The sequence below is a fragment of the Mytilus californianus genome, unplaced genomic scaffold, assembly GCF_021869535.1.
Source record: "Mytilus californianus isolate M0D057914Y unplaced genomic scaffold, xbMytCali1.0.p SCAF_7, whole genome shotgun sequence".
Lineage (NCBI taxonomy): Eukaryota > Metazoa > Mollusca > Bivalvia > Mytilida > Mytilidae > Mytilus > Mytilus californianus.
The window spans coordinates 7,970,915-7,989,226 of NW_026262723.1; positions in this window are offsets into that span (position 1 = coordinate 7,970,915).

Sequence of the window (18,312 nt, forward strand, 5' to 3'; positions counted from 1 at the left end):
ATAGTTTCGAGTTAAATCATTAACTAAACTGTCCCTACCAAATATAAATGTTTTAGATTTTAGTATGCAAATAAAAGGTTTGCATGATCATCACAAAATAATAAATACATTCGATCGATCCTATTTATCATGTGTTCAAAGAAAAGCTATTTTATGTGGAAATTTAAGGGCATTTAGAAGTATTTGTCACTTTAATTTTTGTCAAAGCACAACATATATGTGCGGTCCTATGACCTATGTCAAGATAACATAAAAAGCAGACTTGTCCTAGGACTGTTTTTCATGACAATGAAAAAGAGAACTTTAAACAGGGTCGATACTGTAGTTAACTCAGGGATAAGTTAACTTTGAAACCATTGATGCACACAATTTAATTTCGACCCTGATACAGCTGATCGAATCAACTCTACTTCAAAGTAAACTTTAAATCTGGTCCGCACCAAGATTTATAAAACTTAAGATCAGGAGAATTTGGCATCGATTGGTGAAATATTATAAAATGTCCTTGTTTTCCCATATAAACATTTAAAAAAATATTCTGATGTTCTTTAAAAAAAGATAGAAAAATATATTGCATGTATTGGTTGCACTGTTAAAAAGACAAACCAGCTTACTGTCAGAAGCAGATCTGTCCTCATGAACGATCAAACGCAGACCTGTCGTTAGAACTGGTAAAGGGCAGATCCGTCAACAGATCTAGGGGCAGGTATCTCGAAAGGATTGTAGCTGTCCTAGAAAAGCAAACATAAGTCTGGTCTGCCACAGATAAAGTCAGCTTGATTGTCTACTCGAAAAATAATCCGTTTACTTAGATAGCATTCGAAATGTCTGCTAAATTTGTTTTACTGGTTATGATCACTCCCATCTGTGCATTTTCAGTCTCAGGTGATAAATATACTCATGCCTTGGACTTATGCAATCCGGCAATAAAGCTATTGCTTAAGTTCCGAGACAGTTCGGCTGTATAGAATGCATGAATATGAAGTTACATCCGGTTATAATGTGGACTTTTAATCCGAAACACCAATACAGAGAGTGCTTTTTATTCATTTGTTTAAATCCACGGAAAGATACATTTGATATCTTCACCCGGCCACAGTATTTTTAAGAAAAAAATCCACAAAGTGGGAAATAATCCTACAGAAAGAGAAAGTCGTGTTAACCTTTTTATATTCAGCCGTGTTTTCGTTTGCTGCATTCTGCCTAAAAAGTATAAAACGATGTGCATCATCTCAGCTTCTAATTTCGTTATTTATTATGTTTCTATTAAAAATTGTTGAAATAATACCATTCACAATCCACATTTTTAGAAGAACAAGTGACTTATCATCGAGTTAAGTTCAAGATAGAGTTTGAGTTGAGTTCGAGCTGAAGGTCGATTTAAAGTTCGACTGATGCTTCGAGCTGTTTTCTATTACACTTCCAATCACATTTTGATATGAGCTTTGATTTCAAGTCACAATTCGAGTGTGAGTTCGAGTTAGAATTCGAGTTATAAATCGAGTTACTCAATTGGTAATAGTATCACAGATAATAAAGTGTTAATCGCATATCTATGTCTATTTAAAAACAAAAGGAAGAGAAAGGACCTGCCAAAATTACAAAAATTGGTACGAAAAATACAAATCTGCGCGACACGTTTATATTATTATTTGTAAACATATTGTTAACACTTGATTCTTCATTAGTATCCTCGTGTATTGTATTTTCGACCTACTAACACATTTCTCCGAATTCCCCTTTTATCTGTTTGAACCCAGACATGCCTTATATTTTGGGAGTCACTAGTATACTTGTGCATAAAATAATTGTATCTGAAATATATTTCGATCTTAAATATTTTTTTTTATTTGAGTTCATTAGATCGATGTCACCTTTGTTGACAAAAATTGACGTCTTGTGTTTTCGACCTATCTTATAAACGGGTCCAAAGTCGGAAATGACATGTCGTACAAATCCGGAATTGATTATAATTTGATGCCAATGTATATATCAAATTATTTAAAGTGCAAGAGGGGATCAAACTTATGACTTAAGGAATTAAATGGTAACATATACAACTATGAGATATGAAATATTATTTTGATATCTTTATTTGACTATTTATACACTTTTCACATATCACTCTTTTATACTTTAGACATGGAAGTCCATGGCATGGACAATAAAAAATACTATGACGCCTAAGAACATTCACATTTCAACAAAATCTCAGATGGGTCCAGTGGTCACATTGAGGATACATACATTTACCCCACTGAGCAAAAACAAGAGACACACACTGTCTCAATGCTTCTGGGAAACGTTTCTTACATACACAACATGGTGACTCATCAGTATCTTCAACACTGCATGTGTCATCAAATGAGTCATCATCTGAAATAACCAGTTTCTGTAAACCAGAAGTACCAGGTTTTGGTGACATATTTTTTTGCTTTAGCAACAACTTTAACTTCTTTTGCTTTCTTAGGTTTAGTAACCTTAACCATGTTAACATTGTTTTCCACACATGCTTTAGTTTTTTTACATTTACTTGTATTATTTACACTCTTTGGTTTCTTTTTGTTAATAACTTGTGTACTCTTTGGCTTTTTACAATGTGCTACAATATCAGCCATAACATCATCCGCAGTTATAGCTTTACCAGAGGTAATATTTGACAAATACTTCCTCTTATTTGCTTGTTTTTTTACAATACCAACATTTTTCTCACACTGTTTGAAAAAAACAGCTGGACTCTTCTGTATTTCGTTATTCGTCGTGATGTCTGTCTCATCTTCGTCAGGCAATGGATCTGCCTCATCAATCAATGTGATGTTTCCAGTGACAGGTAAGTCAAGTCCAGTGTCAGGTAAGTCAAGTCTAGTGTCAGGTAAGTCAAGTCCAGTGTCAGATAAGTCAAGTCTAGTGTCTGGTAAGTCAAGTCTAGTGTCAGGTAAGTCAAGTCCAGCGTCAGGTATGTCAAGTCCAGTGTCAGGTAAGACATGTCCAGCGTCACTGTCAACAGATGGAGAATTCTCACTGTCATGGTTAGTTTGTTTGTTTTGTACAGCGTTGTCAGGGTTAACTGTGTCCGTCGTAAATAAAGTTGACGGAAGCAAAGTGATGGCAGGCACACAGTTTTTTCCAATGGATATATTCCTGTTTTTTCAAAGGAAGTTTTTAAGTTATGTGGCGACAAAGCCTTCACATATGCATCTGTAGCAAGTTAACCAATATTGTACCTATTGATTGGTTCTCTATGTTCACGTAAATATTTATGACAGGAATTATCTAAAATTCTGCTAAGGGGCCCAAAGCAGCCAACATCTAATGGTTGTAGAATGTGACTGCAGTGGGCTGGCAAAACTAAAATTATAAAATTGTGAGCCTTTGCCCATTCAATTACACTTAAAGCTACATGTGATTTGTGCACATCATAAATCAGTAGAACAGGCCGGTCATCAGTTAATCCTTTGGCATATTTTATAAAATGTTCACCAAGATATTTATGAAAAATTTCAGTGTTTGACCAGCCTGATCCACTAACACTACCTGATGTACCATTTGTACAATCTTCAATAAGACCATTATTCATTCTAGCACCTGCAAATATAAGATATGGGGGTATTTGGGTGCCTAATGCATTTCCTGCCCCTATTATCGTAACCGTTGGGGATCTCTCTGAAGTAATATCAGGAGGGTTAGAATCTTTTGCACCAACAACATTTGGTGGCTTATGCTGAAAATGTACCCCTTTTTCATCAATATTGTATATGCATTGAGGTTTATCAATAAGGTTATATTTTAAAAGAATTGTTTCTAGTTCCTGAAAATAGCTATTAATATTTTCTTGTGATGCAGATTTTGCCCTTGATATGGCTAAACCCCTGGAATTGATGGTTTTAAGCTCTGGCCATCTAGACATGAATGAGTAGAACCAATTCAGGGTAAATGGTTTGGTTTTCTCTCTTATCTCCATGTACACGGCATAATCTGTGGCCAAGTCAACAACTTCAGATTTTGTGGATCTGCAATAATAATAATAATAATAATAATAATAATGATAATAATAATAATAATAATACTAATAATAATAATAGTAATAGTAATAGTAATAGCAATAAATATTATTACAATAACAAATATTATTATAATAATATTTTGAAGAAAAAAGTATGTACATGCATCTGACACAAATTATTTAAATAAATATGAAAATTAATTGAATCCAAAAATATATTTTTCAATGAAAAACATTGAAGCTGCGCCCATGAACAAAAATTTGTAGCAGTACATTTTGAGATATTTTAGAATTTACGGAGATGTAGAGTCTTTAAAAAGTGGTACAGATGATTTTGTTTCAATGAATTGACATAACTATAAACAAAAATATAATGTCTCGTCAATATTAGACAATATTAGCCCATATCCATGTACCGCGGATGAGCTGAGCACAACGAAGTATATTACATAACGAGTAATGAAGTAATTATTTACTTTTCTATATTATTATAAGAACCAAAGACAAATATGTATAGTCCCTGGCATAACCTAAAGTTTTCTATAAACATATAACCAGTAGTATTATAACGATACAATTCTCAACACGAAAGAATACTACATCATACATGTACATGTAGTGCAGTACCAGTAGTCAGATAAAACTTTAAAATTGGATTGTTTTTAATCCAACATGGCATCACAAGAACAATTTGATGATTTGAAGACCCTTATTATGGGAATAGATAAGAAAGTTACTGGTTTTTCTACACAGCTGAATAAAGTTGAACGCAACTTGACATGTATGATAAACGAGGTAAAGGCTGATGTAAATGTGCTTAATGTTAAGTATGAAACCTCACACAAAGAGCTTAACACTCTTCGTAATGAATTCATAGAGCTCGAAAGAGGTGTTCAAGGTATGGATGAACAGATTCAATTCATAGAGAATGATAAACTTGAAAAACAAAAAATAGAGTTACAAGAGCAAATTGATGACCTTAAAGAGAAAGCCATTCTACAAGAAAAACATGATAGGAAGTATAACATACTAATATACGGAATAGATGACAGTAAAAAAGATGAGAATGTGTATGCAATAACAAGAAAACTCTTCAGTGAAGACATGCATATTGACAACAGAAAAGCAAATTCTATACCCATCGCAAATGCGCATAGAGTTCCAACACATGGGAAAGGTCCAAAGCCTATCATAGTTCGTTTCCTGCATTTTGGGGATAAGCAACTTATCATGTCCAACGCGCACAACTTAAAAGGGAAAAAAATACGCATACTTGATGATCTGCCAATTTCAATGAAGGAGGAGAGATTTCTACTTTCGCATAATGCATACAAAATAAGAAAAAGGGACAAGTTACAAACAAGAATTCGAGCAAAGGGGGCCCACATGACATTAGAGACTCGTAAAAATAGTTCAGAAGAATGGTCTCCATGGGAATAACTGCAGTTTCATATACTTGTATATACTATTCTAAGATAAAAAGCGGTTTATTATACAAAATGTCATATATAATACTATTGAGTATATAAATTAACCATGATTATAGAAGATATAAATTTAATAATAAATTTTACAAAACATAATAAATGTATATTACATTGAAACAAGAATTTTGTATTGTTAGATTTCTATTTACAGGCTTCTAGATTGATAGTACATGTAGTAAGTATAGAAAAAAAAAAAGAATCGTTGCTTTTTCATTTGGCTTACATTCTATCTGCTTCTCTATTTTTGCTCTATTTTGTTCGACTAGCTTGATTTGATATATAGCATTACATGCCTTTATTTTTGCTTTTTTAGTTATGCGTTCTTTATATGTTGAGTAAGTGCATGCATGCTTTAGCTTACATATAGATATTATATGTTATAATGTGATTTTTTTGCTTTTTTCGTTCTGCATTTTGTTTTCAGCTGTTTATATTTCTAGAGAAAATGCATGCTTTAGTCTATTTCATAGATAGCACAATGTATGTGAATTTATAAGATCACCTTAAGAGGTGTATATATACACAACTGGAGGATGGGCGGGTTGCTTTTTTATTCCTTTAAGACTCTACATTTCTTGAAAATAAACATTTAGATTGAAATAAAACATGTACATTTTGTACCTTCAATACTCATAAAGGGATAGAAATTAATATCTTAAGGTGAGCTTTAAAAAATTAATATTTAGTTTTTGATCTCAATTATAGTAAATAAACAAATAGTGTATGCTTATTTAAATCTTAAGATGCAAAGTGACACCTCACATATTGTAGTGATGTGATATAAACATAAGACAAACTTGACCAGATCAGATAAGGAAGCACAAAACAATGCACATTTTGTGGTAAGGTGCTTCTTGTGTGATCTCTTCTCTTTTGTCTAAATAATTATTTTCAATATTTTATGAATAAACCTAATTCATTAATTATAAGTTTGTAAGAAATGGTGTTTAAATATTGAGATGTAGTACATATTATTATGCAGATCAGTACAAAACTTAGTCTGGCCTAAATTTGATCTAAAAACAAATTGAGTTATCTCCCCTAGAACACATATGTAAATCTGCATTAAGATGAGAAATATCTTAGTTTCATATTATATGTTTTATATGTGTTTCATCTTCTTTTTTGTTTGTTTATTTTATGTATATATTTATTACAAAACATGGATTTCTGGTATTTGGCATATATATGAAATATTTTTTAAGGAAGTGAAATATTATGAAATCAGTCCTGATGTCTCGCATGAACTATTTTTTCCTTTGTTTTTACAAATATCATACTTTACAGTTGAAGAACAATTATCATGATGGAAGGAAAAAACATTAAAATAATGTCCTATAATTGTCAAGGACTTCACATGAGGGAAAAACGGGGAGATATTTTTGATTATCTTTATTCAAAAGATTTAAATATATATTGTCTCCAGGATACACACTTTGTAGAACAAGATGAAGTTTTGATAAAAAACCAATGGAAAGGCCATTGTGTTTTTAATTCATTTGCTTCAAATAAACGAGGAGTTGCTATTCTGTTTAAAAATGATTTTGACTATAAAATACATAAAGTTAAAAAAGATGGAGATGGTAATCTGATGGGATTGGATCTTAATATTGAAGACAAGAGATTTACTCTGATAAATGTTTATGGGCCAAATATTGATACTCCCTGCTTCTATGACAAATTAACAGAAATAATAGATTTCTTCGGAAATCAGCTTTGTATTATTTGTGGGGACTTTAATCTTGTTCAAAATTTCAACCTTGATACCCATCACTATATAAATATAAACAATCCAAGATCTAGAGAGAAAATTTTGGAAATTAAAGAATATAAGAATCTCATCGACCCATTTAGAGAAATATATCCTGATCTTAAACGATTTACATGGAGAAGGAAAAACCCTTTTAAACAATCTAGATTAGATTTCTTTTTGATTTCTGAAAGCCTTATAGATGACATTTGTGAAGTAAACATTGGTAATAGCTACAGGTCAGATCATTCACCAGTGATTTTGACTTTAAAAATAAATGACTTTATAAAAGGCAGAGGCCTCTGGAAGTTTAATAACTCTCTCCTTCAAGATCCTGAATATGTAAAACTAATAAAACAACAAATTACTAACACAGTTGAGCAATATGTAATGCCAGTGCATAGAGTGGATGCTTTACATGGTATTGATACTTTGGATATTGAATTTTCAATTAATGACCAATTATTTTTGGAGACCCTTCTCCTTGAGATTAGAGGTAAGACTATTTCTTATTCAACATTTATAAAAAGAGAAAGGACAAAGCAGGAAATCCAACTGACTGAGGAGATACAAAATTTAGAAAATAAGGTAAGTACAGAGGACACTCTTGATGAAATAGAATCCAAAAAATGTCAACTTAGAATTTTGAGACAGAACAAGGTTAAAGGTCAATATGTTAGGTCAAGAACCCAATGGATTGAAGAAGGAGAGAGGCCCACTAATTTTTTTTGTAATTTAGAAACACAAAACTTTGTCAATAAAACTATTAAAAAACTAGTTACTGATCAAAATACTGTAGTAGAAAATCAAAAAGAAATCTTAAAACAATCAAAAATATTTTATGAGAAACTTTACAAAAGACAAGAATGTCTTAAAAAAGTAAACTTATCAAGGGAATTACCATCTTTGACATCTAAATTAAATGATATCGAAAAAGAATCATTAGAAGGTAACATTTCTTTTACTGAATTAACACAAGCTTTGAAAAGGATGAAAAATAATAAAAGTCCTGGGTCAGATGGTTTTACTGCAGAATTTTTTAAAGTATTTTGGATAGACATTGGAAAGTTTGTCTTGAGGTCAATAAATTATTCATATCAGATAGGGGAAATGTCTGTCACACAGAGGCAGGGAGTTATCACATGTATTCCAAAAGAAGGCAAGTCAAAACAGTTCTTAAAAAATTGGCGTCCAATTACACTTTTGAATTCAACATACAAACTAGCTTCTAGTTGTATAGCTGAGAGGATAAAGTCAGTTCTAAACAGAATTATTGACTCTGATCAAACAGGCTTTATCCCGGGTAGATTTATTGGGGAGAACTGTAGACTTATATATGATATTTTACACTTTACAGAAGAAAATGATATCCCTGGTATATTATTACTCATTGATTTTGAGAAGGCCTTTGACTCTATATCATGGGCCTTTCTCTTTGAAACACCGAAGTATTTTAATTTTGGAGACTCTATTATAAACTGGATAAAAACATTTTATAATGATATTACATCTACTGTCACCCAGAACTGCTGTCTGTCAGACTTTTTCCGTGTGGAGAGAGGCTGTAGACAGGGGGATCCTTTGTCTCCTTACCTTTTCTTGCTATGTGCTGAAATATTAGGCATTTTAGTAAGAAGTAGTGATGAGATAAAGGGTATTACGATAGATGATTCAGAGTATATCTTGTCTCAATATGCAGACGACACATCACTTATTTTAGATGGGTCGCCTTCCTCACTGGATGCATCTCTCCGTATATTACAATTCTATGCTGAGATATCAGGACTGAAAATTAATTTAGACAAAACAAACGTTATATGGATAGGTAGTAAAAGACATAGTCAAGACAAAATATGTGTAAAGTGGGGACTGAAATGGGGTTTCAGTACCTTCAAATTATTAGGTATCACTTTCTGTGTTGATTTAGATAGAATGTTAAATCTAAACTATGCTCCTCGAATACAAGAAATAGAAAAAATATTACAAAAATTGTCAAAACAGTCACTTACCCCGTTTGGTAAAATAACAATTATAAAGTCAATAATTATATCAAAATTAAATCATCTGTTCCTGTCCATCCCAGGTCCAGATGATAATATGATACGTCAACTTAATAGTAAAATTTATTCATTCATTTGGGATGATAAGCCTGACAAGATAAAGCGGGATCTTCTATGCCAAGAATACTTTAGAGGGGGCCTAAAAATGATTAATTTGAGACATTCTATACAAGGGTTAAAACTTACTTGGGTTAGAAGATTATTTAAGTCAAAATCCAAATGGATCCAATTATTTACCTCCACCCAAAATATAAATTTTACAGAGTTGGCTTATTTGGGAATTATTAAAAAATCAAAAAACAAATTTTGGGATGAAGTTTTTCATGCCTGGAAAATTATGTCAAAACTCAGACATCCATTTCATTTTGAGGAAGTCATTTCGACATCTATATGGCATAACGAACATATTAAAATTGATAACGTCAGCGTTTACTATAAAAATTGGTCACATCATGGGGTATGGACTGTAAATGACCTGTTAGATGAACATGGAAATATATTAACATATGAAAATTTTGAAATTATGTATAATTTCAAACCCATGTTTCTACAGTTTTATGGGCTTATATTAGCACTAAAAAAATGGCTACAAGCCATTGGAATCAACACCGAAAGAGAGAAAAAACAACAGGCTATTATACCTTTCAACATTAATATTTTCTTTAAGTCCGAAAAGGGCTCAAAGGACATGTATACTATTTTAAATCAAGGAACTTTACCTATAGATTTTGTAGCAGAAAAAAAATGGGAAGGTATTCTTAATAAAGTTATAGAAAATTGGAAAAAAATACACTTGTGTGTTACCAAGGTTTCAAAAAATACTAGGTTATGTTGGTTTCAATATAGAATTATTCATTATATCTTAGGGACTAATGCTCTACTCTTTAAAATGAAACTTGTTAACTGTAATTTGTGTACATTTTGCAAGGAAGAGCTTGAAACTATAGAACATTTACTTTGGGGTTCTCATATTGTAGCCGACATTTGGCACAATCTAAATTCTTGGATTTTCGATATAGTTCATATAGAAATTCCACTAAATTTGAATATTGTCATTTTTGGCCTCTATGAAAATTATAAATTGAATTTTATTAAAAATAAAGTTATCTTACTGACAAAGTATTTCATTTACAGATGTAAGATGCAAGATATAAAACCTCATATTAAAGGTCTTCAAAATTACATAAAAGAAAACTTGATTTTAGAGAAACATATTTCTTCAAAATATTTAAGTATGGAAGAACACAACTTGTACTGGAACCCCTGGTCTAAGATCATTAATTAAATTTAAATTAGGTTAATGTATATACATATGTGTATATATATATGAGTATTTGAAAGAACTTGTATACTGGTAGTTATACCATATGCTTGCTCTACTATTACTATTATTACTACATTAATGAAAATGTTATTACTATACTTCATTCATAGATTTCATAGTGTTAGTCCATAGAATGCTTATCATGCTTATTTATTTCACTTGCTTGATTATTGTACCACAAGATAAATATATGTTGATACCTGTAAATTCATGAAGAAAAATAATAAATTATAAAAAAAATAAAAAAAAAATAATAAATTGAAACTCCTGAAATATTTGCATTTATTTCCCCTCTTTTTAAAATTTCAACTAACCCGTAACCAAAATTTGCCATCATTTTTATGTGGTCAACCAGTCTTGCTTCTTGCTCTACATCCAATGTTGGGGCAGGGCCAGACTTCACTTCATCTACACCAACCCTTCCAGAAACTCTATCAAGGAGGGTTGACTTTGGCACTCCATATACTTTGGAAGCCTTGTAAACATTCATGTTTTTATTGAAGACTTTAGTCAAGGCATTGTGAAGTGAGGTTGGAGAGTATTGTCTGTAATCTTTCCTCACAGACTGTTGTTTCTGTAATTATAAAATTAAGTAATATTTTATTTTTCAGTAAAAAACTGAAAGGAGCATGCAATTTTCCGGATTGAAAATAACTTTTAAGTTTGACGACTAACCACATGACAGTCACGTGACTTAATGACCTGGATGTAAACTTCTTGAGCAAAAAATCTTAGGCATATTTATAGAATATTTATTTATTTTTAATAGATTCTTTTGGAGGGTAGAACAAGTATTAGTGAAAGGGTACAAAAATGTGGTATCAAATAGGAAAACAAATACTTACTTGTAATAACTTTACTTGGAACATCTTCGCCAAACGTGGAATTATTTGTTATTGTTACTAAGTATAGCAGCCGATTATGACGTCACGCGGGCACGCGAAGCATACGGGAAGTGAAAGTAGGATTAGGTCGAAAACGTAAGACGGTCGAAAACACAATACGAGACGATATATATAAAAAACAGATGATATTTCAATTTAGCTCGATGTGTGTCAGAAATTTCAATTTATCAGAATATAAGGGCAGAAAAAGAAATTTGTTAAAATATCATATTTCCAACAACCATGCATGCTGAGTTTATATTCTCGTTGTTTTGTGCAGTCTTCCAAGTTCCTCAAAAACAATTTATCTCAGATAGTAACTTGATTGTGGTTTGACTAAAATAACATTCGTGATACAACAGTTTATACTTTTCCTGAAGTTATCATACAGTCAAATACTCCTTTAAAAATGATTTTTTTCTCTTCCAAAAATCAATTATATTAAGTCCATAATGTTTAAGGTTTAACTATGTAATCATCAATATGATAAGAAAAATAAAATTCAAAATTATTCGCTTTGTAAACTAAAAATCATTTGTATACATTTTTGTGTATTTCTTTATTGTTTTGTTAACCCAAATACAACAATAGGGACGTATTGTGGTGTTCGGTCAGGTTTTCAATCCGTTTATTCGTCAATCTGTCCGTTCATTCGTCCAATCGTCGGCAATCCTGTATCAATTAAAGATTTGGTTTTAGGTAGTTTACCATAAAGTTGTGTGCTGAAATCAAATCTAAATCTATTGTTGGCGTTCGTGTTGCTCAGTCTATAGTTTTCTATGTTGTGTTTTGTGTACTGTTGTTTGTCTTTGTTTCGTTGTTTGCCTTGGTGGCTAAAGGTATCAAAGGGATATCTAAACTCATAGGTCGAAAATAAACTGACAATGTCAGGGCAAAAAACAAACTGACAATGCCAGGGCAAAAAACAAACTGACAATGTCAGGGCAAAAAACAAAAAACGACCAAAAGGAAAGAAACAATACACAAAACACAGCATAGAAAATTCAAGACCAAGCAAGACGAACCCCACCAAAAACCGGGGGTGATCTCAGGCGCCTACCTCAGAAGGATAATCAGATTCTGCTTCCCATGTGACACTCGTCGTTCTACTCATGTAAATACAAACCCAGTGGTAAGTTTAATTCGGTAGGTCACATACGAGGAAATCAAGCATGGATTTTGGTTACAACAATTGGAACATATCCGTCCATATTATTCTAGAACGATCTACCAACTCCTGATGGCGTCCGTAAAAATTTCGTAGAGATGATTTCAACTTCGCCACTTGGAACTTGTAAAGTTGTATTCAAATCTTGTTGAAATGTTAATTATAAACATGAATAGATAGCTGAACTAACACACATCTGAGATTGTAATCATTTTAACTATTTAATCCTTTGTATCCTAAGCCCCCTGTTCGAAATCAAGACCAGAGAGCTACTTTGGTTATCTTCATTATGGACTGTTCTATACTAGAACAGATTTGGACCCATGCCAATAAAAAATTGAAAACAACACGTTTAATAATTTCATGCGTCCGATGCGCTTTTCTGGATTTACCTTTACCAGGAACGCTCAAAGCCAAACAATTGAAATCCGAGGGATGTATAAGTACCGAAACAGTTGAAGAGCTATATGACAAAAATACCTAAAACAAATAGCCAAATCCATCTAAGGTCAACTTTGTCTGAGGGAGTTGAAACCTTAGTTTCTTTATAATTTCAAAATTTATAAACGGGTAATTTTAGAAAAGTTTGTTATAAATCATGTCAGTACCGAAGTACTGACTACTGAGCTGATGATACCCTCGGGGGCTGATAGTCCACCAGCAGAGGTATCGACCCAGTTATGTAAAAAAAATGAAAACAACACGTTTAATAATTTCATGCGTCCGAAGCGCTTTTCTTGAATTAAGATATCAGTTTATAAATTTCGTACGTCCGAGGCGCCTTTCTGAATACACTTCATCAAATTTGGACAGTTCTATCATAGAACTGCTCCTGACAGTTTCACTTTAGAAAAGAACTAGTTTGAAACAATTATACTATAGAACTGATGCTAACACTTCTATCCATGAACTGATCTGACAATTCTACCCTTGAACTGATAGTTCTAGTCTAGGTTTTGTTTAGTACAGTTATACATGTATAAAAGATTCCGTGAAAGTTTCGAATGTGGATCATACTTTTTCTTTAATTTCGTTTTGTTTGGAATTCTTTTTAATTTTGAGTATTAAATGAGAATAACACTTTATACATTTCGTGCGTCCGTAGCCCTTTTCTGCATTCAACTTCATCATAAACACCTTCAAGTAAACATTTGAAAGCCGGCGTGTTTGATTACGTCGGTTTCTAAATTATTCCTAGTTGTAACAGATCATTTTAGTGCAACATCTGAGCTAATGATACCTTGGGGACTAACAGCTCGCCAGCAGACCTAGGGCTAGGAAATGCAATTTTCACTTTATAAGTTTCATGCGCCTTTCTAGATTTCTCTTTTCGAGGAACGCTCAAACAATAACATTTAGTACTGATTAAATAAAATAACATTCGAGTCTCTTATTTCAAACTTGAAATTCAACTCGAACTCTTACTTTAAAGTTGACTCGAGCTTGAGGTTTAGGTCAAATGTAAATTGAAAAACAACTCGAACCTTGGTTCTAATTCGAATCTAATGCATGACTCGAACTCCAACTTCAACTGGAACTCGAATATAAACTTTAACTCTACATCGGTGGTCAGCAAAATCCGTTTTGACATATTTGATTCGTTTGCATAACAAAATATCAGTGTCCTACTCTTTTGTTTTATATTTTAATGCATTTTCTACTCGTAAACTTATTTAATTTTCTTTGATATATTGTCAAGTTAAAAATAGGTACTTTTAGGATGTAATGCATGAGCATGTAATATAGAAAGAAAATTCGGCAAACCGTTCACTGACACCTACTTCAATGTCTGACAAAAACTTTAACGAAATATTACAACATCACTTTTGGATCTTGGAAATAACAAAATTGAAAAAATTGTATGTTATATGTGGCTTGTACTCATAATGTTTTGTAGCATTCCCTTCCACGAAAGATTTTGTCAGTGTTTCATTACAGATTCAAAATGTTGTCATGAAAACCAATCAGACAATAATTTAATGTAGGATTAAAGCCCTAAAATATATCAAATTATACTTATTAGTTATAAAAAACAAGTTATGCTTACAAAATTTCAGGACACTCAAAGTGAATCAAAAGTTCTGAGAAAGATTAATTTTTGTTGCATTATTGTGCAATGGAATGATTAGAAATATCTATTAGTTTCCGGTAAAAAAAATTGTCCGTTTCTATGTTATGTAGGAAGCATGGGTTAAAACTACTAAAGTTGATTTTGCTAAAATGAATTAAAACACAATTTAATATGTATTACTTTCCTGGTATGATTACTTATTGGTCTATATCATATCGATACTTATATATCAAAATTGCACTAGGTCATGCTTTTCCCGAGCGGTTAATGACGTTTTTATACTAAAATAAATTCGATCGAATGTATACTGATTGATCTTTACATCTGATTTATTTGTTAGTGTTGTTGTGAGTTTTCACTATTGTGTTCAGTAACTGCTAATCGCTGTCGTTTTGTTAGTTGCTCTAGTGTTTCGCATTATCCAGATCAGTCAAGCCCTTTCCAACTGACTTTTATAATTTGTATAGACATGATAGATGTTACACTGCTACCCTGGTCAAGTGAAAGGTTTCATGTATGCCAAATCTGTAAATTAGTGGTTTCTGCATGTACTATAAGACTTATTTTTTATTTAAGCATACTTCCGTTATCTGGTTTAATTGTATGAATTGTTCACATTTTATCATGACTAGAATGGTTCAAGTTGTCTTTAATATATATATATCTCCATATTAAATATATATATATATATATATCCATATCGACATGTCATTGTCTGAAGAACGGTATGCAGTGTCTCTCAGATAGGCATTCTGGCATGTCTATATATATAGACTGTCCAACTTGTCTCCACAGACGGCCCAAGTTGTCTTGTACTCGAACCTGACGAAGTTTCGTTTAACAGCGGGAGGTTTGGCTAGCCATTAAACCAGGTTCAACCGACCATTTTTTCTTAAAATGTCCTGTACCAAGTCAGGAATATGGCAGTAGTTCGTTTCTATGTATGCTGGCGTTTGTTTTTGTTGCACTTCAGTGTTCCTGTTGTTCTTTGTTTTCCTCTTATAGTTGATATATTTCCCTCGGTTTTAGTTTGTTACCCGGATTTGTTTTCCCTCAATCGATTTATGACTTTTGAACACCGGTATACTACTGTTGCCTTTATTTAAGATTTTGTGAAAGTTTCCATAAAAGCGTTTTAAGTGGCAAGATATATATTTTTTTCCGAAATAGCACCAAAAGTGCACTGAATATGATGGTTTTACGCATTATACCACGAGCTTGCATGAACAAAACGTTCCTATATAATTTGAATAGAATTGAGGTTAAATGAGAACGTTGATGATAATTATCAAAAGATTTTAACTCGGTAGTATTTAGAAGGGGTAAAACTATTTGCAAGCAACGAAAACAGCGTAATAGAGTAAGCAAGTGCTTCTCGTTCTTAAGTAATGATTCTTTTCATAATATAAGGATTTGTTATGATATCAGGTGAATAAAATTACCAGTTTGACAGCGCGTCATCTTTACAAAAGTTTCTTTTTCCTGACAAAATCAAAACGTATGGGTGGTTCGGATTTGGGGGGGATTCTAATGATGAACAAATCTGCCTGGAGTGTTTGAGTGATGTATCATTTCGAGATTTTTTTCAATATTTCTAGGTGATTTTTTAACGTTTCGAGCACGAGTGAATGTCTTCTGCTAATGAGCGAGTTCTTACTTCATTTATACGCAAATACTCACGTGTCAATTTCGTACCAAACTTGTTTGTATTTGAGTTTTTGAAAAGAGTTATTTTGTGGTTGGATTTTTTTTTTTTTGGTATGGTATTTACTTTTCAAAATGTATTTCTGAATTTATTGACCGATAAATTTCTTCATACATTTAAAGCTTTATGATAATTTACAGTTTAATGAAGCATGCATTTCTTATTTACTCTCATTTTCAGTTTTGAAAAAAAAACACGAACCTCGCAGAGGACATCTATTGTATTGCCATGTATTTAAGAAATAAATGCTTATTTTTTTTAATTTTCTTGACATGTTAAGGTGTTGACCGAAGCACATTTTGTTAAAAATGGATTACCACTTTTCTTACAGATGGTCGATGGCTCTCCCCGGGCACAGCAGCTTTATTCACTTCTTAAACATGTCAGCTATGATATAGAAGTCAAGAATGCTCAAAATGGCGTTAAAAATCAACAATCAATCAATCAATTAAGAAAATGCCTGTACCAAGTCAGGAATATGACAGTTGTTATCCATTCGTTTGATGTGTTTGAGCTTTTGATTTTGCCATTTGAATAGGGACTTACCTTTTTGAATTTTCCTCTGAGTTCAGTATTTTTGTGATTTTACTTTTTTCATATAAAATTGGGAGTATCCACGGTATATAAATCTTTACTATAATACTTGTTGTTATTTTTTTTTCAAGATTTACTTTTTAGATTTTTTTCCATAAAGGAAAAATTATAACAGTATTGAAAAAAATCTTCAATATGATTTGCACAATGAAAATCAAATAGAATCCTTAAAATTTGACAATAAGTATTGCTAGATAGAACAAAAATATTTTCAAAAATCATTAATACCAAATGTCAAAATGATAATGAAAAATAAACACAAAGATATAACATAGGGAATAAAACCACTAATTGATAGCCCAATTGTTTGCCATGTTAAATTCTGCAATATCAAGCATTCATAGCTACGATGTATTAATTTTAAATAATTCAAGCTTTCATTTGATACCAAAATTACTCCAATATTTTACGTAATTACAAAGTAACAGCTATGCATACGGAATATTATGTTTAATGTATGATCTACTTTCTTGAGTATTCTTGACCAGGCCCTGAATAAATAGTTCTGTACTATAAGAAAATCACAGACGAAAATTCTTATTTAGACAGCCACATTAAACGCGGCAGTGATTCATAACAGTACAGGCATAATCCACAATAAAAATGACATAACAGGAAGCGTTAATCAGTATACCAATCACATGGCAGTATATATTTATTCCAAAAGGACTTTAGCTTAAAAACACAAATGCTTTAATTATTTCTGTATAATTTTAGTGATTTTGTTGGTCATGTTGTTTTGCTAGTGTTATTACTGAAAAGTAAATTGTAGCGATAACAATAGATAAAGTTTCTTCCAGACATATCGAAATATCAGTTTATTAAAGAAGATTTGGTGTAAACAGAAATGAGACAGTAACAAAACGACAAAAATATTTTTTCAACAGACAACTGTCTATAAAGGCAACAGTAGTATACCGCTTTTCAATGGTCATAATTCGATTTAGCAAAAACAAATCTGGGTAACAAACTAAAACTAAAACACATTAACTACTAAGTATAAGAGGAAAACAACGGAACAACAGAAACACTGAACTACAACAAATTCAAACGCCAACATATATAGAAAAGGACTGTCTGATAACAACTGCCATATTCCTGACTTGGTACAGGACATTTTAGGAACAAATGGTGGGTTGAACCTAGTTTTATGGCTAGCCAAACCTCACGCTAATATGGCAATGTTAAAAATACCGCTGAAAAGACAACACTACGTTCCAGTTACAGTACAAACAAACGCAAGAACAATCAGCACAGAGAAATACA